Source organism: Bos grunniens, chromosome 6 (assembly GCF_055505025.1).
Source record: "Bos grunniens cultivar Pamir isolate PY7600 chromosome 6, Bosgru_T2T1.0, whole genome shotgun sequence".
NCBI classification, from domain to species: Eukaryota; Metazoa; Chordata; class Mammalia; order Artiodactyla; family Bovidae; genus Bos; species Bos grunniens.
Genome location: NC_141170.1, coordinates 78,574,759 through 78,598,994, shown reverse-complemented (window position 1 = coordinate 78,598,994; position 24,236 = coordinate 78,574,759). Strand labels below are relative to the sequence as shown.

Here is a 24,236-nt window from a genome sequence, read left to right as displayed (position 1 = left end):
AGCCACTAGTGTTTCTTTTTGAAATCTCCTTAGTAAAATAATCATCTCATACATGTAGGAAATAGGAAAACAGCTTCACAGTCTATGGGGCATGCATGTTTAAAACAAAACAAAAAACTTTCAAAAAATTTTAAAAGTGTTACAAGTTAAATTGAAAATTTTAAGTGAGCTCGATATAAAATTTTATTAAATGAGTATTTTGTAATGTGTAATGTTATTTGGAAATGTTTAAAATTAACATCTACCTTAGTCTCAGTCTGGAAATTTGGTTCTTCTTCCATCAAGGTTGCATTGTATTCCCATGGCCCCTTTAAAATGGAAAAGTTTGAAAGTCAGATACCTTGATTTTGAACTCTATGCTCTTATTGCATTTTAAAATAAGTAACATTATTAGATAACAAGTTGTGATCATTATTTGTTTTTTTTTCTTTGATTTAACCTTGACTTAGAAATCTGCAATGACTTAGAAGTCTAGTGTTCTCATTGTTATCAGGGTGGGAATCTGATTTTCATGTGAATTTGAATTGGTAAGGCAAATGGAATATCAAAATAAGCTTATCGTGGTGATTTTGAAATAATTATCAAGGCAAAGATGAGAGAAAGAGTTCAAGTATTTGCTCTGAATGAGACAATCTGTCTCCAAAGTGCTTTACATATTTTACCTCCCCTAGTCCTAGGAAAGGCCCTGTGACCTGGGTAGTTTTGTCCCTGTTTTACAAATTGAGAAACTCAAGCTTTTGGAGGTTAATTAAAATCAGATTTCTCCCAGTCGTTTTTAATTCCAGAGGATATACGTTCCTAATACACCTCTAACTTCCTCACTAACATGGCAAGAGATGATATCTCTGATAGCATATAAAGTAATCACCTTGAGGATCAGTCAGTTCAGTTCAGTCACTCCGTCATGTCTGACTCTTTGCGACTCCATGGACTGAAGCACACCAGACTTCCCTGTCCTTACCAACTCCTAGAACTTACTCAAACTCATGTCCATTGAGTCAGTGATGCCATCCATCCAACCATCTCATCCTCTGTTGTCCGTCCCCTTCTCCTCCCACCCTCAATCTTGCCCATCACCAGGGTCTTTTCCAATGAGTCAGTTCTTCATATCAGGTGGCCAAAGTACTGGAGCTTCAGCTTCAGCATCAGTCCTTCCAGTGAGTATTCAGGACTGATCTCCTTTAGGATGGACTGGTTGGATCTCCTTAAGGATAGATAAGCATAACTGCCAAGGATTTGGATTGTTCACATCAATAATGTACTAAAGAATAATATATACACAATGTGATAAACCACCACCAACACAATTAGAGTACTGTTAAAGTTTCTGCAAAATTGGGTCCTGCCTTTTGAACTCTTAACAGAAATAGGTAAGGATTAATAGGTATTCTGATAATTCCATAGAAACCAGGAAAAGTACTCTGGACCTTTGAGGACCCTTATGTGCCAAGGCCCTAATAAGAGATGTGAAAATAAGTTAAAATGTTGACTCTGCCCCCATGGAACTCCTACCTGTGAAAATCACGACTATACAAAGTCATTTTATCCACTGTGGTGATTGTGAAGGCAGAGTAGAATGTGCTGTGGGTGCGTGGCACTGAGGAGCACTTTTAGAGTCTGGAAGGATGTGTTCACCCAGGAGGGAAGAAGGAAGGGCGTTTCAGGCTGATGCAGAGGTGAAGATGGGTTGGTGAGCAGCTCCACGTGGCCCACAAAAAATATGTTTTGGTGAGTCAGGAGAGGGTTCTAGTTAATTCCATAGAGTCAATATCACAAAGTCCCTTACTTGACATCCATAGAAATTCGCATGCCACCTTACTGGGTAAAGAGGGTATCTATAGATTATTTATCAATTATTGGCAAAACATGAAGATTCACACTTTGGAAAGATTGTATTTGTGATGCTCAAGAGAATATGGTAAAGGAAGAGAGATTGGAACGATAATATTGGTAAGGATATTACTTTCATCTAAAGACCGTAAGCTCTAGGCAACCAGTGCTCAGGGCTTGAACAAAGCATATGAATAAGACCAAAGAAGAGAGACTCAGAAAATCTGGAATCAGTGTCATTTGTGTATTTTTTTTCTTTTTTTTTTTTTACATCTGCACATCTTACTTTTAACTCTTTTGGATATATACTTAGGGATGGAATTGCTGGATCATACTGTCACTTCTATGTTTAACATTTTGACAAAACTCCAAACTCATTGGCTTTTGTAATTAGGAAATGAGAGAGGACTTTCTAGCGCTAATAAAATACACACATTTTTCTCTAAAGCAAACAAACAAAAATTTTCAGAACCCAATGTTTACTACAGAAAGCATTCAGCTTTTATTTATTCATTTTTTAAAAATAAACGTGAATGCACTGGTGGCAGCAGTAAGGAGAAGTCAGCTGTGACATGCCTGGCAGTTAGCTATCCTCATGTGTAACAGACCTACAGAGACTTCAAGCAGGAAGCGGATTGAACATGGTAGGATGGAAATGACTTGATGGAAGGGTTAGTGAAATAGGATGGCTCTTCCTAAGAGTGGAACTGCACTTCAGAGAGGCTGTGAGGATGAAGTAAGCTCTGAGAGAAAAGAGTATTCCATGAGCAGCACAGTGAAGGAAAACTGTAATACTTGGGTGCAAAAAGGAATGAAAGAGTCTTCATTTTCTCCTCTAGCTCTGGTTCTCTGACAGTATTCTGCTCATCCCCTGTCTTCACTTAAGTCAGACTCCACTGAAAGAAAAATTGCATTAACACTTTGCTTTCTCTCTGCATTAAGTTCTTTTACTAAAAAAACAACAACTATGAGTTAAATGGAGAAGGCAGTGGCAACCCACTCCAGTACCCTTGCCTGGAAAATCCCATGGATGGAGGAGCCTGGTAGGCTGCAGTCCATGGGGTCGCTAAGAGTCGGACACGGCTGAGTGACTTCACTTTCACTTTTCACTTTCATGCATTAGAGAAGGAAATGGCAACCCACTCCAGTGTTCTTGCCTGGAGAATCCCAGGGACGGCAGAGCCTGGTGGCTGCCGTCTATGGGGTCACACAGAGTCAGACACGACTGAAGCAACTTAGCAACAGCAGCAGCAGCAGCATGAGTTGAATACCTATGAGTTTTATTCCTCCTCCATTGAGATGAATAGCTCACACATTAGTGAGAGTATCAGATGTGTCTGAAAGTGGGAGGAAAAGTCTCACCTTTGGACTCTGTCTTCCTCCTTAGAACTTCTAATGGTTTCATCATTTCATTTCATCCCAGACAAACCAGGAGGGCTTTTATATGAGGAGAGACTCAGGATGCCAAATTATGAATATAACCCTACCTTTTGACAAGTTATTTTTTTTTAAAGCAAAGAGAGAGGAAAGAAGGGAGAGAAAGAAAGAAGAGAACAAAAAAGTAATATTTGAATGGCATAACATTTTTTTAAAATTAATGTACCATCAATGAAAATAAATCCTCAAATTTTGAATGTTCTGTAATCTTCAGTAGCTTGTCTAAACTCTCGGTATCTCAGGACCCTTTTTTATAACATAGGGATACTGCTTTTATTCCTATTTTGTGAAATAAACTATTCCTACTCAGTTTGAAGCTCTCAGTGTGAAAATACTTTATAAATTTTAATGTTCTTAGCAAATAAGTTTTCTTTATACAGTGAATCCTTAAGGATAATAACTTATACTTTGGCATCTACTTTACAGGAAACATAGTGTCTCAAAGTACTAGGAGAAGTCAACAGAATTGTTGTAAAAAATTGTGTAAATTGTGATAAGTTAAAACCAAGGTTTATAGAATAGAAATTTCAATAAATTTGTTGATACAGTTTACTAAGAACTGTGCTTAGTACATACTATGCCCTTGGAAGCAATCATAGTTGTAAGGGTTGATTTTTTTTTTTTTCTAATAGATACTATCTATTGAGTGCTTAATAGGAGATAGTCACTGTTGAAAACACATTGCATGTATGAACTCTAATTTTTGCAGTCAGCCGTGGGCTATTATTCCCATTTTATAAACAAAATATTGAGAGGTAGTTTAAGAAACTTTTCCAACATTCAACAGCTATTACTTACTATGTAAAAATGAATCTATATTCTCATTTTGTATCAACTAAAGATCTCAATAATTACTAACCAGAATTGATTAACAAATGATAATCACATGTTCAATATTTGACTTTTTATTTACTTTAGGAGGCTATTCTTATTTTTTACAGATTATTATTTATTTTACCTGCAGTATTCATTACTTTAAAGGCTTCCTAAGTGAGTAGTTTTCAAACTGTGCTTCAAAGATTTCCAATAATTTAACGAAGACTATCACATCCTTTTAATTCATATTCATCTAGGTGGATCTATTTTATATATTAATATTACATTCATTATTAGAGTCTCCCTTCCTTCCGTCTTCTTTCCTTCCTTTCTGTCTCCCTCCATTTTCCCTCACCCTCCTTCTTTCTATCCATCCATCCATTCATGCATCCATGAATCCCTATTTATCTATCTATATAAATACTCAGTCAACCAACCAACCAACCAATCAACTATCAAATATGTATTGGACTCTCAATATATATAAAACACTGTGTTACTAACAGTTACATTCTTAGAAAAAAAGATCATAAAAGTTTTTTTCTAATTTTCAGAAACCACAGACAGTGAATTTAAAACACAATTTTGTTTAATTTCACATATGAAGTATTTTGAAAAATATTTATATATTACATGTTATCCTTTTTATTAGAATCAAAGATGTTCTCTTAAGAGGGAGGCATGTAAGTTGTGTCCAGCTTTGAGGAGTTACATAGACCTTGGCTGTGGGAATGCAGATGTACTTTCCTGTATATAAAATGTTTACTTTTCCTTTTTAATTTTTTATGAACTTCAAGCAGAGAGGGGTGAAGTTTTTACAAACATGAGGCCTTGATCGACATGATCTTGGCTCACAACTAATCAATCTGAATTGATATGTGGTAGTAAGGTCATTATACAGAATGGAAAAACAGAGATGGTTCTGAAAAGGGAAAAAAATCAATGAACTTTATTTTTACCCTTAAATATCTAAAGTACTTAGTATTAGAAACAATAAAACCCCAATTGGAGAATAAGACATTTAAAATTTTAGATTACAGAATCTTTCTGGAGCTCGTGCAAATCACTTCATTAATGTCAACTGTATTATTAAATCCAAATTTATAAAGCAAACATGTTAGCTACAAAGTACCAGTGGATTAAAAACTTTGGTCTTTCCTGATTGCATGCATAGCACATTAAAATGCAGGACTTAATTTTAATACATCTATGTACCTTTAAAGATTTTACAATAGAAAAACATTTTTTGAGTATGAAAGTTAGATATCTCTAAATCTATTTTTCTTAATGTATATTTAGAAACCTTAAAGTGATTTTCAGTCTTGACTCAAAATATAGCATTCATGATATTTTTTTGTTTTCTTTCTTGTCTCTTTTTCCTTTCTATTGCTGCTGTACTGCATTAAGAAAGAAATATTGAGTAAGACTGGTTTTTCCTGATTAAAAATGGTTTCCAAGGTGAAGCCTAATTAGAGTATGCTTCTCCCCTTACTGCAGACTCCTCTCTACTCTAGAAGACAACTTCCCTGAGGTAGGGAGAGGGCCTGAAGGTATACTCAGTGAGATTATAAAGCAAGATCAAAGAATATACTGATTTCTCTTCAAGATTTAAGGGCATGTGTGCTCAGTCATGTCCAACTCATTGCGACCCCATGGACTGTAGCTGGCCAGGCTTCTCTGTCCATGGAATTTCCTAGGAAAGAATAGTAGAGTGGGTTTCCATTTCCTACTCCAGAATATCTTCCCTAAACTGTCTTGTTAAAGGTGGTTCTATTCACCTGACTTAAAACTTGCGGTGGGGCCTGGAGTCCAGGATTGGTGGGTGGTTGAAGGCAGAGAGGAGAGGAACAAAAGATTACAAAATCTCAAGGGAATGAAATAAGGGTATTGGATGCTTGAACAGTGGTGGGCTGTGATAGAATACCTTTCCTGGATCCTGAGGATTGAGGGTAAAAAGAGGAATAGCTTGTTTTGCACAATTTAATATTCTCATCAGATTTACAGCTTACCCTAATTTTGATGTGAGCTATATGCATTTCAGTTACATTAATTTTTATATTCTGAGATGTTATGGTTTATTTCTTAGTATTTTGTTTTTGTAAAATTTTGTGTATTTTTAAATCCCCATCAATGCATACATTCTCTTAAAAACAGATACTTTTATATCTAAAGCTATATGTAGAATACATATGCACAAATATATTTTTCCTGCAACATAATCCTGAAGATTTGTTTAATTTTTATTAATTAATAAATTAATTAATCTGTTAATTTATGTTTAATTTTTATAAATTTATTTATTTAACCACACACTTCTGTTATGGAACTCAAATATTGACAGTGTTCTTTCTTAATATTAAAATGTTTCCTCTAAAAATTTGTTTTCTAAGAGGAATATTTTATTTAAAAGGGAAGTTTAATGTTTAGAAATTGCCTTGGGACTTGGTCTGTAGGTTAAGTACACCTTCAAATACTGAAAAAATAACAGCATTTATGGTAAATCAAACCTTGATAACAAAATCAATAAAATAAAAATAAACCCTAGAACTAGGTTCAGCTTCAGATGTCTAAATAAAAATATGTTATTTAGTGGGTAATTTACTGCTGCTGCTGCTGCTAAGTCGCTTCAGTCGTGTCCGACTCTGTGCGACCCCAGAGACGGCAGCCCAGCAAGCTCCCTCGTTCCTGGGATTCTCCAGGCAAGAACACTGGAGTGGGTGCCATTGCCTTCTCCTGGGTAACTTACAGTGAATCTCAAAATAATATAGAGTGAATAATCATGATATTAAAATAAGAGAATACAGATATTTGAGATTTATGTCATTTTCTTAATTTGAAACATGTGTATAATCTTTAACATATGCAGTAAAAAAAATAAAATTATGATTAAGCCATTTTGAAAACAGAAGAAAACAAAAATATATCACTGATAACTTATTAATAAATGATAGTATTGTGTCTTCCTTACCATAATTATTTCTGCAGACAAGAAGAATCACTTGAAGAGAATTTTTGTGTTTCCTTTTGCTTGTTTCTGTCCTTGGGTTTCCTTTCTGTCCCATGGTGATATGTAAAAGTAGGACACCTGTTTTCCACTGGGTTTTCAGTTTGGGTAGATTCTTACAGCACAGCAATATATTCTTAATCAGAGTTCTTTTGGAAATCTGTGGTAAGTTAATGATAGCAATAATAATATTATAAAGCTGCAGTCAATAAAATGAAACGTCTTCCACAAAGACTGTGTCCCTCAGTCTTTGTGAAAAAAAGAAAGAAATCTATGAAGACACACACAAACTTCCTGTGCTGTCTTAAAGCTTTATGAATAAGGAAATCAGCTCACTTCCATAAGGATCCAGAAAGGGAATATTTCAACATAAATCCTGGTTAATAAAATCTAGGTAGCATGTACTTTCCAACAACAACAAATTATAAGAGAACAGATCATTGTAGAGTAATGTTTTTAATGAGCCAGAATATTTCTGTCTTTGAAAAGATTGCTGATTGAATTGGAAAAGGCAGAGGAAAAACTGTATTTGCTTGAAAATTTGCAAAAGTATTTTCAGTTAGTATTTCCCTCTTTCTATTTTAAATTAGCAATAAGGAAAGTTATTGTATATATGTCAGAAAAATCAGATCAGAAAAGCCATCTTCCATTGATTTTTCAACTTGTAAGGAATGAGGAAGGGAAAGTTGATCTTTGCTCTCACTCATCAGGGTGTTATGCTGGTCAGCTTGTACACAAATGATGTATTCTGAAAGCAGACTTTACACTTAGAGAAATCCCAGGATGGAGCATTAGTGCCCCATGGAGTGTTTGCAGATGCAATGATGCAGCAGGGAATCCAGCTTCCTGTATCCTGCCCGCCTGCACTTAAGCTTGTTATCAGTGTTCATTTTCAATAATGATTCAAATAATTGAAACATAAAGGATCTGCATTTCAGGATAGCTGGAATATTCACTCTACTAACTCTCCACTGCAAAGAGGAAAAGAAAGCTTAAGTGTCCAGTTTATGATGTTAGCAGATAATTAGGAATAAGAAAATCTAAAGAATTCTTAAATCAAACCAAGTTGTATAACCTAAAATTCAGACAGTATCCATCTTATTAAAATTTGCCTTCTAGTTTCCAGTTTTCTTTAATTTTATGCTTAATATCATAACTGCCATTTTGTGTGATTACATTTAAAATTGTTTCATGTAAGGCATTTTTCTATTCCAAAGGTTATTTTGAAAAAAACTTGAACTTCGTTTTATCTCACTCACATATGTAAATTAGCCAATGCAAGCAAATAACTTCTGTGAGGAGCCAGGTGTTTTCAATGATTTAATAACTGATTCCAGACTATGACTTTTATAGCCCCAATACTCTAAAGTTTTAAAATAAACTTTCAGGCAGTGAATTGAGGTACTGGGAGGTCACAAAATCAAACTGTTAATTGTGATGTTCCTTCTGGTTTACATCCTAACTATAGAGAATTTCTAAGAGTTGTTCTCAATATTGCACTTACTTCACTCTTTATATAGCATGTTTCATTTACATATGTATGTAATTGTATATTTTCTTTTCTAAATGAAATTGTCCTCGTTAAAGTTATATTTCACATTCTCCACAATCTATTCCAGGTGAAGTGCTAGTCCTACTGAAGTTTCTAAATTTAATTCTCGCTGCTTCATACCCCTCAGTTAACTAAATTTTGTTCTTCTGAGTGGTGATTCTCAAATTATTTAACAACAGGTTTATCATGATATATCAACTATTCAGAACATATATTTGTATATCCTATGAGTGTTTTGTTTAGCTGCTGGATATCAGTTCTAATTTTTTCTCATGTATGTTCTGTTATTTTGAACATCCCTATATTAGTTAGGAATGATTCATGTAACACAGCAAATGATTGCTGAGTCTTAACTGTTTGTATTTGTATAAGAAAAGTCAAGAGGTAGGTAGACAGTTAAGGGCTATTGTAACTCCTCTGCACTGACTCAAGAGACCCAGGCCCTTTCTGCCTCACTGCTGCACCAACTTTAGTATGTTGACTTTGCACCTTATATTCACAATGTGGCTGCCATATCTCCAACTTTTCTTCCATATTCCAGGCAATGAATATTGTTAAGTGGAAAGGAGCAATATTAAAGAATTGTGTCAGCTTCTGTTTTTTTTGTTTTGTTCCAATAAAATAGAAACCCAGCCCAGCAATCTTTGGCTCACATTTCATCCACCAACACTGTGTCAAGGGTGCCCCTACCTGGTAAATAGCTAAGGAGGAGAAAATGCAAGTGAGCACTGGGTCATTGAAAGAACACTCTGCCCCACTGCCTTTCACTCACATTTATGTCTCCAGTTGGAATGCTCTTTCTGTCCTCTCTCCTGTGCCTTTCTTCCATATCTTTTGTCCCATTTCTGACGGAGGTTCTTTATATTTTCCTATGGAATATCACATTTTAACCTTCATAATACAAGGCAGAATATCTGTAACTAGCTGTGTGCAGCTGTGTCTTAATCTTGAGGTTGAAAACTATATGACTCAGTTGCAAGTTTCAAAAATTTTTTTCAGCTAACTTGTTCCATAATTCACTGATTCATTTAACATGCAAGTCCAGGATTTGCTGGTTTATCTGGATCCAAAGGCTGAAATGATGTGCATCTTATTATCATCTGTGTCTATTCTTGTTCTCAAACTTATCTATCCTCCTTCCCACCCCTCTTTGCTTCCCTATTCTCCTTCTCTCTCCTCCTCTCTCTCTCATTCTTTATTCTACTTTCCTCTGTTTTCCTTCATTTGTAAATAGGTTTTCAACACATTGTGTAAGAGATAGCAATCTGTGGCTCTTAATGTACCTGGTTTTTAATCAGTCCTGAATATTCATTGGAAGGACTAATGCTGAAGCTGAAGCTCCCATACTTTGGCCACCTGATGCGAAGAACTGATTCATTGGAAAAGACCCTAATGCTGGAAAAGATTGAAGGCAGAAGGCGAAGGGGTGACAGAGGATGAGATGGTTGGATGGTATCACTGACTTGATGGACATGAGTTTGAGCAAGCTCTGGGAGTTGGTGATGGATAGGGAAGCCTGGCATGCTTCAGTCCACGGGGTCGCAAAGAGTTGGACGACTGAGTGACTGAACTAAACTGTTTTCGTTGTAACAGAGTCAGGGAGCCCCTCTTGCTCCCAAATGCATTTATCAAATGTTTCTGGAAGAAATATGATTAGCCTTGATTGACCACATTTCTACCCTTTAACTAAACCAGGCAGAGAATAGAATGTTAAGATTGGCTAAGCCTAAGTCATATGACCATTCTGGTGACCCATGGGTAGAGAGGACTATAATTGGTTGTCCCACCACAATCATAGGTGATGTTGGGGAGAAATCTTGTGCAGGCAAAATAATAGCTGCTATTTTTCCTTTTTTTTTTTTATTCCAAGTGTACGCCTCTGACAAAGTAAGTAGGCGCTCAGTAAGTATTTGAAGAAATGAGAGGAAAATTAGGATAAGAACTGAGCTGACCTGAGAAGAGAGGAGAAAGCCAGGTAGTGTTTCAGTGTCTCAAAAGCTGTATTTAGATCATACAATGCCCTTCTATATTTTGAAACCATTTGAATTCCCAGTAGATAAGTCGTTCAATTTTTTTAAAAAACAAGGAATTTCAACCCAGAATCACACCCCAAAATATGCTGTCTCACCAATTGCCCTTTCAGCAAATATATATTGAGTGCCTCCTCTATGCTAAGGCACAAAGTGGAAGGTAAATGCACTTTTAGTGAAGGTAATTGAAATGTTTTTCCTCTATACTTAAAGAAAATGTTAATCTGATAGAGAAAATAACAAGTGATGACATAGCAAGTAGAATGTATTCAGGGAACCAACCATTTGCTTCCTTAAAGCTTCTTAGAAAAGTGCATAGTGGTGTATTCAACTCTATGGAAATAAGAAATTTAAGGAAATGAATGGAACTGGAGGAATCAACCTGCCTGACTTAGGCTCTACTACAAAGTCACAGTCATCAAGACAGTATGGTACTGGCACAAAGACAGAAATATAAATCAATGGAACAAAATAGAAAGCCCAGAGATAAATCCATGCACCTGTGGACACCTTATCTTTGACAGAGGAGGCAAGAATATACAATGGAGAAAAGACAATCTCTTTAACAAGTGGTGCTGGGAAAACTGGTCAACCACTTATAAAAGAATGAAACTAGAACACTTTCTAACACCATACACAAAAATAAACTCAAAATGGATTAAAGATCTAAACGTAAGACCAGAAACTATTCAGCCCTATTTATTTTACACCTCATGTGAAGAGTTGACTCATTGGAAAAGACTCTGAAGCTGGGAGGGATTGGGGGCAGGAGGAGAAGGGGACGACAGAGGATGAGATGGCTGGATGGCATCACTGACTCGATGGACGTGAATCTGAGTGAACTCCAGGAGTTGGTGATGGACAGGGAGGCCTGGCGTGCTGCGATTCATGGGGTCGCAAAGAGTCGGACACGACTGAGCGACTGATCTGATCTGATCTGATTTTAAACCAAATAAGGAGGCATTTGATACATCTTTAGGCCTCTCAGAAAACATCCTAAACAAAAGCATGTAATTCCAAATAAAACAAGTTTATTTACACATTTTATTTCTGTTACCCTGTTGATTGATTCAGAAGAGTTGTGGGGTGAAAGATTGTACCATTTATTTCTCCTGATTTTTTTCCATTTGCCTGGAATAACTCAGTTTATTAAAGATTTCTGAGAAGTTCACCGTCACTGCCCTCCTGTCTTTTGCTTTCAGTGTTTGGGGTAAGGAAAGGATGAACTTGAAGCGTGGTTGCTGCTTTGCCACTGCTGCACCGAGTCATTACGTCTCCAGAAAGCACGCTGAACCTGTCAGGCAAAGCTTCCTAAAGCTGGGTCCTTTCAGTCCATTCTTACGGGGGTAATAAGGCTTGGAACTGATTTCAGGGGGTCTGCCCTGTAGAAGCATTCCTCTTGGTTTTCTTTTGAAGATTGATTGGTTTGCAAAGGAAGGCCAACAGTACTGCTCTTTTCTTCTTACTTTCTCTCTTCTTTCCATTCTTGAAAACTTGATAGTTGTATTCAATAAGAAGTCTTACTTGACAGATTCTGTGTCCATGCTTTATGTAGTTCTTTAAACCTGATTCCTGAAGCTGAGCAACTTTTAATGGGACTCTTTAGTGAAGCCAAAGCCACTTATATAATCTAGCTCTGTAGTGTAGTGTTTTTCTGATTTTTTAAAATGGTGCGATGAGATAGAAAAAGATGAGTAGGCAAGGGGTGGGATGGAAGGAGAGATGCAAGAGAATTTCTAAAACTAGAAATTTAACAGACTGACTCAGATTAAGGTTCACAGTAGCCTGCTGGAAAGAAATGTCTGAACACAATTTCTGACTTTTTTTAAGGTAATTGACAATAATTATAAGTGTTTGTGGTAAACCACAACAATCTCTCTATAATGTTGTGCTCAGAATATGCCACTAGACCAAGTTAATGAGGATGTTTCACAGCAATACGTTTAATTCTAGTCAAGTAAAATCAATTTAAATAAATGCAACATAAAATTCAAATACCTGCTCTGTGCCCCGAGTCTTATTTGAGGATCTAGAAAACTCCTTTTAAGTAGTTCTTACAATTGAGGCATTTGATCCAGTGGCAGAAATATGAAAAGGTAAAAAGAATGCTCATGATAAAATTTGATAGGTGCTCTGAGAGTAGTAAATATGAGGAATTAAGGGAACCTTTACATTTGACATCGTTTGTTCTGAGGACGTGTTTTATATCCTGACTCCCAATTTTAGGAGGTCCCCTGTGAACCTATAGGATACCATAAGTGATTTTTTTTCTTCTGTAATGTGGTGGGGATTTATATATGACACTCAGTTATACAAAAACAGTATTCTACTTGTCAATAACTATATTCTGTCTGCACTGATGGAGAAAGTAACTTTGCTGAACAAATTTATTTCAGCCACCTTTGGTGTATATTGGTCTCTTTCAGATGAATTCAATTGCAGTTGACTAAGTCCTTAGTCAATTTGAAGTTCCTATTCCATGTCAAGAAGGTGTCTTCTGTCAAAGAATCTGCACTCCTGTTTTTTTCCCAAATTGGTGCTGAGTGAAGTGAAAGTTGATCAGTCGTGTCCGACTCTGTACGATCCCATGGACTGTAGCCCACAAGGCTCCTCTGTTCATGAAATTCTCCAGGCAAGAATACTGGAGTGGGTTGCCATTCTCTTCTCCAGGGGATCTTCCCAACCCAGGGATTGAACCCAGGTTTTTACCTTATGATTCTTTACCTTCTGAGCTGAGAGAAGGGCTAAATCCCCATGTCCTATAATAAGAGCAAGATGCTTCTATTCTTTGTGTTGTATTTGTCCTCTTGGATTTCTCTGGGGTCAGAGGTATTGTCTAATATTGTCTTGAGAGGACGCCTTGTATTGCCCCCAAATATCTTATGTTCTTTTCCACCAAGGTCTGGCCATTTGAGGATGGTAAAGCTTATATAGGCTTGAAAAGAGGTTCCTTTGCTACTGAATTTTGAGATCCCCATCGTGTATAGCAGGGGTTGGCAAACTACAGCATGCAAACAAAATCCAGCTGCTGTGGGCAAAATCCAGCCACACCAATCCATGTGTGCATTATTTATGTCTGTTTTAGTTCTACAGCAACATAGGGTAGTAGTTTCTACAAAGATTGCACGGCACCTCAAACATTTACCTCCTGGCCCTTTTCAGAAAACATTTGCCTCGAGGAAGGTCAGCATCATGGCAGTAGGAGATGCTATGCTCTCTTTGTCTCTTCCTCTCAGTCTGCCCGTAGTAAAACACACATATCTCAACAAAGGCTTCTCTATTCCTCACACCAGGATGCTGGGGAGATCTGCATATTTGTGTATCTGAAGCTGCTGGACTGAACACCAAGAGGAGGCAGAGCTGAGAGAACAGCTAAAGTCATGCCTGCAGTTTTGGCCCCCTAGCTCTCGCTGTGCCTGCAGCCCCAGAGAATCCAGTAGTAGCAGAGGCAGCAGGGCACATGATTCCAGCTTCCCAGCCTCAGCAGCCTCAGGGATCTCAAGGAACCAGGCATCAGTGATGGCAGGACTTGTGACCCCTCCTGCTCCCTCCTCCCCATTCCTCCAGTTGCAGCGATACACATAACTCTGGGCCCCCTGCCTGAGGCAGTGGTACCCAGAAACCCAGCAACCCTGAAAGAAAAAGAAAGTGGAGGTGTTCGTCACTTATCAGTCCTGTCTGACTCTGTGCGACCCCATGTACTGCAGCCACCAGGCTCCTCTGTCCGTGGGATTCTCTAGGCCAGGACACTGGAGTGGGTTGCCATGCCCTCTTCCAGGGTGTCTTCCCAACCAGGTATGGAACCTGGGTCTCCTATACTGCAGGCAGACTCTTTATCATCTGAGCCAGCACCTGCAATTCTGGCTCCTCCCATCCTCCCCCACCCCCTGTTGTGGTGCAAGCACAATAAACCCAGCAGCAATGCCAGAGGCAACGACACTGGCAGTAGGCAACAGCGAGGCATCAGTGACCCTGAAGGCATGAGCAGCAGCACGGAGGGCACTGGCAACATGTCTGGAAGAGGTGTTAGAGGGTGTAAAGTGCTGGTTCTCAAATCTATGAGAGGCTGCTCAGATAGGAGAAATCAAAAAACTTGTGCTATAGCACCACCTACTGAAAGATAAAAGAAAACTTATAATACCCAACCTATTGGATTGTTAGAATTGAAGTAAAAAATGGGAAGGAAATCCAAAAAAGAAGGGATATATGTATACCTATGAGTTTGCAGGTAGCTCACTGGTAAAGAATCCACCTGCCAGTGCAGGAGATGGAGGTTCAATCTTTCAGTAGGGAAGCCCTCTTATAGGAGGAAATGGCAACCCACCCTAGTATTCTTGTCTGGAAAATTCCATGGACAAGTGGGCCTGGTGGGCAACAGTCCATAGGGTCCTAAGAGTCGGACATGATTCAGCGACTGAGTAGGATCATGATGTATAAGTATAGCTTTTTTTAAAAAGAGCTGAATAAGAAAGATGTTTGCTACTTCAAGTATGCTGGCAGAGGAACAGCTCTTCAAGCATCATGAAAAATTACAGTAACACAGTATTACAAAGTGATAATCAAAGTTCTCCAACAACCAAACTTAAAAGTCATGTTATGTTGCTGTCTAACTGATGGACAGTTCAAAATAGTTGTTATGAAGAAACTTTACAAGCTACAAGAAAACTCAAAAAGGAAGTTCAGTGAGTGCAAGAATAAAGTTGGTGAGCAGAAGGGATATTCTGCCAAGAAGATCGAAAATCGAAAAAAGAACAAAACAGAAATTTGGAGCTGAAGAATTCAATAAGTGAGATGAAGAATGCCCTAGAAAACACTTTAAATAGAGCAGATATGGCAGAGAGCATTAGTGAACTCGAAGATACAAATATGACAATGATTTAGGTAGAAGAGGAGAGCTAACTGAGCTCCTTTTAAATGAGGAAATTTTATGAGAACTATTTGACTCCATTAGGAAAGGCAGCATAAAGATAATGGAGAGGGAGAAGGGTGCAGAGAGTTTATTTAAAGAAATTACTGAGAACTTCTCAGACCTGGAGTAGGAACTGGATTATACGAGTTCATGAAGCTAAGAGGACCCTTAGTTACCTCAGTGCAAAAAAACCTCTAAGACATATTAAAATTTTCAAAAGTCAGGGACAGAGGAAGAATATTAAAGGCAAACAGGAAAGAAAGACAGTAACCTATAAAGGGGCCCCCATTAAGCTATGAGCATATTTTTCAGCAGAAACTCAACATGCCAACAGTGAATGGGATGACATAATCAAAATATTGAATGATAAAAAATATCAGCCAAGAAAGTACTACCCAGTAAAGATATCTTTTAGATATTAAGAAAAAAATAAAGCCTTTCCAAGGAAGGCAAGATGAAAAGATAATCTACCAAATGGGAGAAGATACTTGCAACTCATATCCAAAAAGTGGTTAATATACAAAAAATATAAAGAACTTGCACAACTCAACTATGACAAAACAAACAACTTAATTGAAAAATTGGCTTGAGACCTAAATAGACATTTTTCCCAAAAGGATATACAGATGGCCAGTGTAGCACGTGGGAAGATGTTCAGTATCACAAATTATTACAGAAGTGAAAATCAAAACCACAATAAGATATCACTTCATGAACTTTATAATGATGGTTGTCCAAAAGATAAGAACAAGTGTTAGAGATGTGGAGAAAAGAAAATCCTTATACACTGCTGCTGGTTATATCCTATGGTGCAGCCATTATGGACAATAGTATTGCAGTTCTTAAAAAAAATTAAAAATAGAAATACCATATAATCCAGATATTCCACTTCTGGGCATTTCTTTGAAAAATACAAAAACATTAATTCAAAAAAATGTAGGCACCTGTGTGTCTATGTTCATTCCATCATTATTTACGATAGCCAAGATATGGAAACCACCTGAATGTCCATCGACATATGAAACAAAGAAGCTGTGTTATATGTATAGATACATATACACACAATGGCATACTACTTAGCCATAAAAAAGACGAAATTCTGCCATTTGTGACAACATAGATGGAGCTTGTGGATATTATTTTAAGTGAAATGACTCAGATGAGAAAGACAAATGCTGTGTGATTTTACTCATGTGTGAAATACAACAGAAAACACAAAGCAAAAGCAAACACCCAGATACAGAGAAAAAATTAATGGTTACTAAAGGGGAAAGAGGTTACCAAAGGGGAAAGAGGATTGGGGGAAGGTGATATGGGTAAAGGAGGTCATCTATATGATGACTGATGGAAACTAAACCTTTGGTGGTGAACACACTATGGGGGAATTTTTGTTGTTGTTCAGCCACAAAGTTGTATCCAGCTCTTCTCAACCCCATGAACTGGAGCATGCTAGGCTTCCCTGTCCTTGGTGGTGAGCACACTATGAATATAGAAGTTGAAAATATAATGTACACCTGAAATATTTAATGTTATAAACCAGTGTTCAGTTCAGTTCAGTCACTTGGTTGTGTCCAACTCTTTGCGACCCCATGAACCGCAGCACGCCAGGCCTCCCTGTCCATCACCAACTCCTGGAGTCCACCCAGACTCAGATCCATTGAGTCAGTGATGCCATCCAACCATCCCATCCTCTGTCGTCCCTTCCTCCTCCTGCCCTCAAACTTTCCCAGCATCAGGGTCTTTTCCAATGAATCAACTCTTCGCATCAGGGGGCCAAAGTATGGGAGTTTCAGCTTCAGCATCAGTCCTTCCAATGAACACCCAGGACTGATCTCCTTTAGGATGGACTGGTTGGATCTCCTCGCAGTCCAAGGGATTCTCAAGAGTCTTCTCCAACACAACAGTTCAAAAGCATCAATTCTTCAGCGCTCAGCTTCTTTATAATCCAATTCTCACATACATACATGACCACTGGGAAAACCATAGCCTTGACTAGACGGACCTTTGTTGACAAAGTAATGTCTCTGCTTTTGAATATGCTGCCTAGGTTGGTCATAACTTTCCTTCCAAAGAGTAAGCGTCTTTTAATTTCATGGCTGCAATCACCATCTGCAGTGATTTTGGATCCCAGAAAAATAAAGTCAGCCACTGTTTCTACTGTTTCCCCATCTATTTCCCATGAAGTGATGGGACTAGATGCCATGATCTTCGTTTTCAGAATGTTGAGCGTTAAGCCAACTTTTTCACTCTCCTCTTTCACTTTCATCAAGAAGCTCTTTAGTTCTTCTTCACTTTCTGCTATAAGGGTGGTGTCATCTGCATATCTGAGGTTATTTATATTTCTCCCGGCCATCATGATTCCAGCTTGTGCTTCCTTCAGCCCAGCATTTCTCATGATGTACTCTGCATATAAGTTAAATAAACAGGGTGACAATATACAGCCTTGACATACTCCTTTCCTGTTGGAACCAGTCTGTTGTTCCATGTCCAGTTCTAACTGTTGCTTCCTGACCTGCATACAGATTTCTCAAGAGGCAGGTCAGGTGTTCTGGTATTCCCATCTCTTTCAGAATTTTCCACAGTTTATTGTGATCCACACAGTCAAAGGCTTTGGCATAGTCACTAAAACAGAAATAGATATTTTTCTGGAACTCTCTTGCTTTTTCTATGATCCAGCGGATGTTGGCAATTTGATCTCTGGTTCCTCTGCCTTTTCTAAAACCAGCTTGAACTCTGGAAGTTCACGGTTCACGTATTGCTGAAGCCTGTGTAAACTCAATTTTATTTTATCATTTATTTGTTTAATTTTGGTGGGATGGAATCCATACTCCTTGCATTGGCAGCATGGAGTCTTAACCACTGGACTGCCAGGGAAGTCTCACTGTTATTTTTTTTTTTTTTTTTTTAGTTTTCTGAATGTTGAGTTTTTTTTTTTTTCTAATTTTATTTTATTTTTAAACTTTACATAATTGTATTAGTTTTGCCAAATATCAAAATGAATCCACCACAGGTATACATGTGTTCCCCATCCTGAACCCTCCTCCCTCCTCCCTCCCCATACCATCCCTCTGGGTCGTCCCAGTGCACTAGCCCCAAGCATCCAGTATCGTGCATCGAACCTGGACTGGCAACTCGTTTCTTACATGATATTTTACATGTTTCAATGCCATTCTCCCAAATCTTCCCACCCTCTCCCTCTCCCACAGAGTCCATAAGACTGTTCTATACATCAGTGTCTCTTTTGCTGTCTCGTACACCAGGTTATTGTTACCATCTTTCTAAATTCCATATATATGCGTTAGTATACTGTATTTATGTTTTTCCTTCTGGCTTACTTCACTCTGTATAATAGGCTCCAGTTTCATCCACCTCATTAGAACTGATTCAAATGTATTCTTTTTAATGGCTGAGTAATACTCCATTGTGTATATGTACCACAGCTTTCTTATCCATTCATCTGCTCATGGACATCTAGGTTGCTTCCACGTCCTGGCTATTATAAACAGTGCTTCGATGAACATTGGGGTACACGTGTCTCTTTCCCTTCTGGTTTCCTCAGTGTGTATGCCCAGCAGTGGGATTGCTGGATCATAAGGCAGTTCTATTTCCAGTTTTTTAAGGAATCTCACTGTTATTTTTAAGAAAGTGTTTGCTAACCCCCAGTCTCTAGAATCTTTGGATTGACCACTCTTTGCCTGCCCTTCTTCTTGACGTGTTTCATCTTTTTCAGGCACACAGGATTGATTGGGTTTCATGCACAGCGATCCCAGATGAGATAGCTGTGTCAAGTGTGTCTGTGCACAGTCCTCCCTGTCCCTCTCCCTCTCCTGCTTCACTGCTTTTGCATCGCACTGGATATTAAAAGAAGTAAAGCACCAGGCCAGTCTCAGCTTGCCCCTGTCACTCATACCTGGGACAGTGCAAGTGACTATGTTAAACTTCTGCTTTCCTGACTGAAGAACTTTGGTATCTTCTTTTATGATACTTGTGTATCGTTTTCAGCCTAGTTATGTCCCTTCTGGTAAAGAATCTGCCTGCAGCTCAGGAGACTCGGGTTCCATCCCTGAGTCAGGAAGATCTCCTGGAGAAGGGAATAGCTACCCACTCCAGCATTCTTGCCTGGAGAACCTCATGGATAGAGGACCCTGGCAGCCTCTAGTCCATGGGATCACAAAGAGTTGGACATGACTGAGCAAGTAACACTTTCACTTTTATATCCCTTCGAGATCTCTGTTCTTCTTTCCTTGAAAGGTTTTCTATTTTATATAGGCAGGGGCCAGGAACAAGAAGGCTTGTCTTATGTGAATGATTCTGAGTACTCTGTACTAGCAATACCACATCATAAGAGAAATTGCTAGGAATGAAAATTCTCCAGTCCTAACCCCAATCACTGAATCAGAACATCTAGAGTAGGGGCCTGGAAGCAGGGTTTCAGCATGCCCTCCCGGTGATTGTGATGTCTGCCAAAGTTTGAGAACCACTGCCTCACATCATATCTGCAACTAAAACTAGATGATCTCTATTGACCAAGTTTCATTCTTGATCTGTGACAGAGAGCTTTCTAAATGTAGAAAACTCCTTTGTCTTTCCACAAAGATTGGCTGGAGTAAACTCAAAAATTCTGTTTTGAAAATTAAAACATTCTTTTTTGTTCTTGCATTTCTGGCCTAATAATTCTCGTCCTTTCTGAATCCCTCAATGCGTCTGGTTAAATGAGGTAAAATACACAGGAAGAATGAGCATCTTATGAGGGTACAGCTTTCCTAAATAATACTCCTCTGTGCATTCATGATACAAGTTTTTTAGATGGTGGAGTATGGGCCTGGGACCAGCAATATGGTTTGCTGAGTCAGGAGTTTTAATTCTAGACTTTAAGTGGTTCCAAGATTGAAATCCTCAGCTTTCTTGGACAATTTCATTTAGACCTGCAGGGGGATCCCAAATTTAGCAGGAGTAAAAGATAATTCCTTTTCTTTCCTCTCAAACTACCCTATATTTCCTGAATTCACAACCTCAATGAATAGCTCTGACAGACTACAAGCATCTGTTTTGGAATTGGACTGAGCTAGATTCAAATACCAGTGTCATCATTTATTAGTGTTCTAGTCTTGAGCAAGTGAACTTTCTACATTTCTTGTAACATGGAGGCTCCCATGGGTAAATTTTGGAGATTTGGAGAAAGCACATGATTGATAAATGGTATTTATTTATTTATTTACTATCCTAAACTTGATGCCACCTCAGCATCCTCTTAATGATCAACTCGCTAGGCATCACTTTCATAAATACCTTTCAAATAATATTACTTTTCTTTCAACAAATCTCCACCTCTAGCAAAGACCGTCTCAGTTCTTTTGGGATGACATAGTTTCTAGTTTGTTCTTCCTAACCTCTTGTTGGCTCACCTCTTTCTTGGAGCTGCCATTTACAGTTTTGCGGGCTCTAGAGAATCCCAGGGACGGGGGAGCCTGATGGGCTGCCGTCTATCGGGTCGCACAGAGTCAGACACGACTGAAGTGACTTAGCAGCAGCAGCAGAATGCACAAGGCACCCATCTAAGGGGCACCATTCAGAGGTCAGAGAAACTTCCCATTCATGCACAAACACGTACCCACTCTCACACAGCCATGCACACCCCACAGTCAGTGACATAAACATTCAAATGCACACACGTACACATTTCCACAAACTCAGAGATCACCTGCCACACACACCCACTCACATCCATTAACATTCACACACACATTTGTGTATGAAAAAGAGCAAAGCATATTTTTCAACAGAATATACGTTTATGTGACTGTATTGAGAAAGGAACACTTTTTTTCATCCACATGGGGGTGTCATAAGGTTTGCTCTGCTGTCCTCTCTCATCTTTTCTTCAAGAGCTGCCAGAATGACTCTGTAAGATGCCCCCACCCCTTCCCTGGACCATCTCCCAGGGCACTGTATGCCCTCTCAGACACACATCATTGTTTGTTGCCCTAATGCCTACCCAAGGTTCAAAAACCCCAGGAGATTTTCACTGGTACCCAGCCTTGTATCTTACCAAAAGGAGATGGGTAACAAATTATTTTTCATTCACTGAATAGGCAATGAATGTTGTTTGGGGGCCGCTTTCTGTATATATGGATTCACAAAAATACTGTGTCTTAACTTGCCTGGCGATGGTATATTTACTTATTTAAATTAAAAGAAGAACTCAGAAAAACATACCTAGCCACTTAGGTTTCATTAATAAATATTCTGTGTCATACATTTTTAGCAAAAGGAGAAATTGCAGTCCTCCATCACTGTAATCATCGCTCTGTTCCTCTGAGTGGGCTAAAAGAGTTCCAGCTATCTTATTCTTAAGCCATACTTTTACAGTCTTTTAATGTCTAATATTTAACGGGAATTCTTTATTTGTACCACCACTATGCCAGACACTTGGAAGCCTAATTTCATTTAGTCTTCAAACCAATTCTGGGGATGGGTTGATTTTTATTCCCATTATCCACATGGGGGAATATATATTTATATATATATATATAAGAGGAATTTGCTTGATGTCAAATGGTGCATAAAGGGCAGAACTTGGCTTCAGAACTGGGTTTATCTGCTTTCAGAGTTTGTGGTTTTAGAATGATTACTGGGCATTCTTTTAGGCCTCATTAAATTCATAAAAATTAGAGTGGAAAAGGAACCCAAAGAGTAAAGGATGAAATACAGTTTAATACAACCATTCTTTAGATTCTCTAACTTCCAAAGTTAACATTGTTCTATTTGTAAGTGTGAATGATCTTAGCAATTTTTGAAAAAATAACTGAGTTTATTTCACATATATATTTTTGTCTCCCCTTCATTTCCTTTTGTCTGACCACCACTACTACTATGTCTTATTGTAACATTCCATACATACTTAGAAAACCAAGCAAAGGGTGAGTTCCATCTTCAAAAACTAAACAAACAAACAAACAAACAAAACATTTTGGACAACACATTCTTAGCAATGGAACCTGAACATCATTTATCAGACATGGTAGGGAAAGTTCTCACTCTGCATTGTAAAATTGGCAGCCAGATAGCACCTGTTACAGGAATGAAATAAGATGGAAGATTTTAACAAAGAGTTTAAACTATTTTCTTAAATAGACTTCCTGCACTGCCGTAGATCTAAATAGCCTCTTGATAAGTCACCCGGATACAATTGTTCACATAACTGATGAACTTGGCCTCCACTTTGAGAAGGATACCCTCTTTTTCTACACTTGCTTGCATTTTTACTTTAATGTCTTCTACAAAGCTAGGTCCTTCCCATGTTTTAGGAGTCTTTTCCTGTTTTGTTTTTTTTTTTTTAATGAGTCTTGACCTTTTGATCTTGGTACTGATGATTTTGAGTCTTTTCCATTCTGGTTTGATTCTTTTGCACTTCTGGCCAGAGTATCTCAAGTAGATTTCTTTACTGGAACTTTCCCTTCAGCTGACTCATCACCAGGACCATCATCACCTTCATCATCATCACCATCTTCATCTTCAGCAGCAAGTTTTGCTTATTTTGTGAAATGATTTCCAGATTCACATCCTCCTCCTCTTCGTCTTCTGACTCTGCATCTTCCTTCACAGCTACTAAGTGCTGTCCACGGATACACAGAGGCCCTGACCCGTACTTCAACCACAGGCCCACGGGTGGTGTTACTTCAGAGCCCCTAAGGGACACTGTTGGCTATATAGGTGTTTTCAGAGTTGCTTGTGCCGCTTTAATTGGACTGCCTCCGTGATTCATTGCCTTTGCTTCAACAGCATGTACTTGGTCTGTTGAAGCAGCTCCAAACTGATCATTCTTAAAGATGACTGAAGCTCATTTTCACCATTATCCACCTTAAAGGGATAATCTTTGTCAGCCTTTAGTTCACAACCAAAAAAGATAGTTGTGGGGCCTTGGGGGCTCGCTCATGTCCATGTCTATCCAATCTTCCATGGGCAGGTGGTGTGCAATTATGTGGAAGAGAAAGCACGCAGAGATAAGCAGCTACTGTTCAGAGAACAGCTGTGTAGAATGGAGTCATACCAGGGTAGTCTTTGCTAATTTTTATATTTTTCTCTGAACTATAGCATGGTGTTGTTTGGTCGCTAAGTCATGTCTGACTCTTTGCGACTGCATGGACTGTGGTACAACAGGCTCCTCTGTCCTCCCCTATCTCCCTGAGTTTGCTCAGATTCATATCCATCTGAATCACTGACTAAACCATCTCATCATCTGTCATCCCCTTCTCTCTCTGCCTTCAGTCTTTCCCAGCATCAGGGTCTTGTCCAATAACTTGACTCTTCACATCAGATGGACAAAGTATTGGAGCTTCAGCATTAGTCCTTCCAATGAGTATTCAGGGTTGATTTCTTTTAGGATTGACTGATTTGATCTCTTTGAAGTCCAGTGGCCTTTCAAAAGTCTTCTCCAGCACCACAATTTGAAAGCATCAATTGTTTGTTGCTCTGCCTTCTTTATGATCCAACTCTCACATCTGTACATGACTGCTGGATGGATCCTGCTAAATTTTGACTTTTAAACTAGAGAAAAATATTTATTTTCGATTTTTATGATCCTTGCTGGTATGTCTACTCTCCCAGTTTTACACATCTACAAATACTGGGTAAGATAAAACAAAGCATAGAAAAGGA

The 24,236-nt window shown here is 38.4% G+C and overlaps 1 protein-coding gene and 1 pseudogene across 3 annotated transcripts in view; one reads left to right on the top strand and one right to left on the bottom strand.

Annotated features, from left to right (window-relative positions):
- The window catches only part of SLIT2 (slit guidance ligand 2), a 405,363-nt gene that overhangs the window by 116,934 nt on the left and 264,193 nt on the right, over nt 1–24,236 (top strand). The gene's annotated exons all lie outside the window — the stretch shown is intronic.
- On the bottom strand, nt 22,656–23,538 carry LOC147370911 (nucleophosmin pseudogene; annotated as a pseudogene).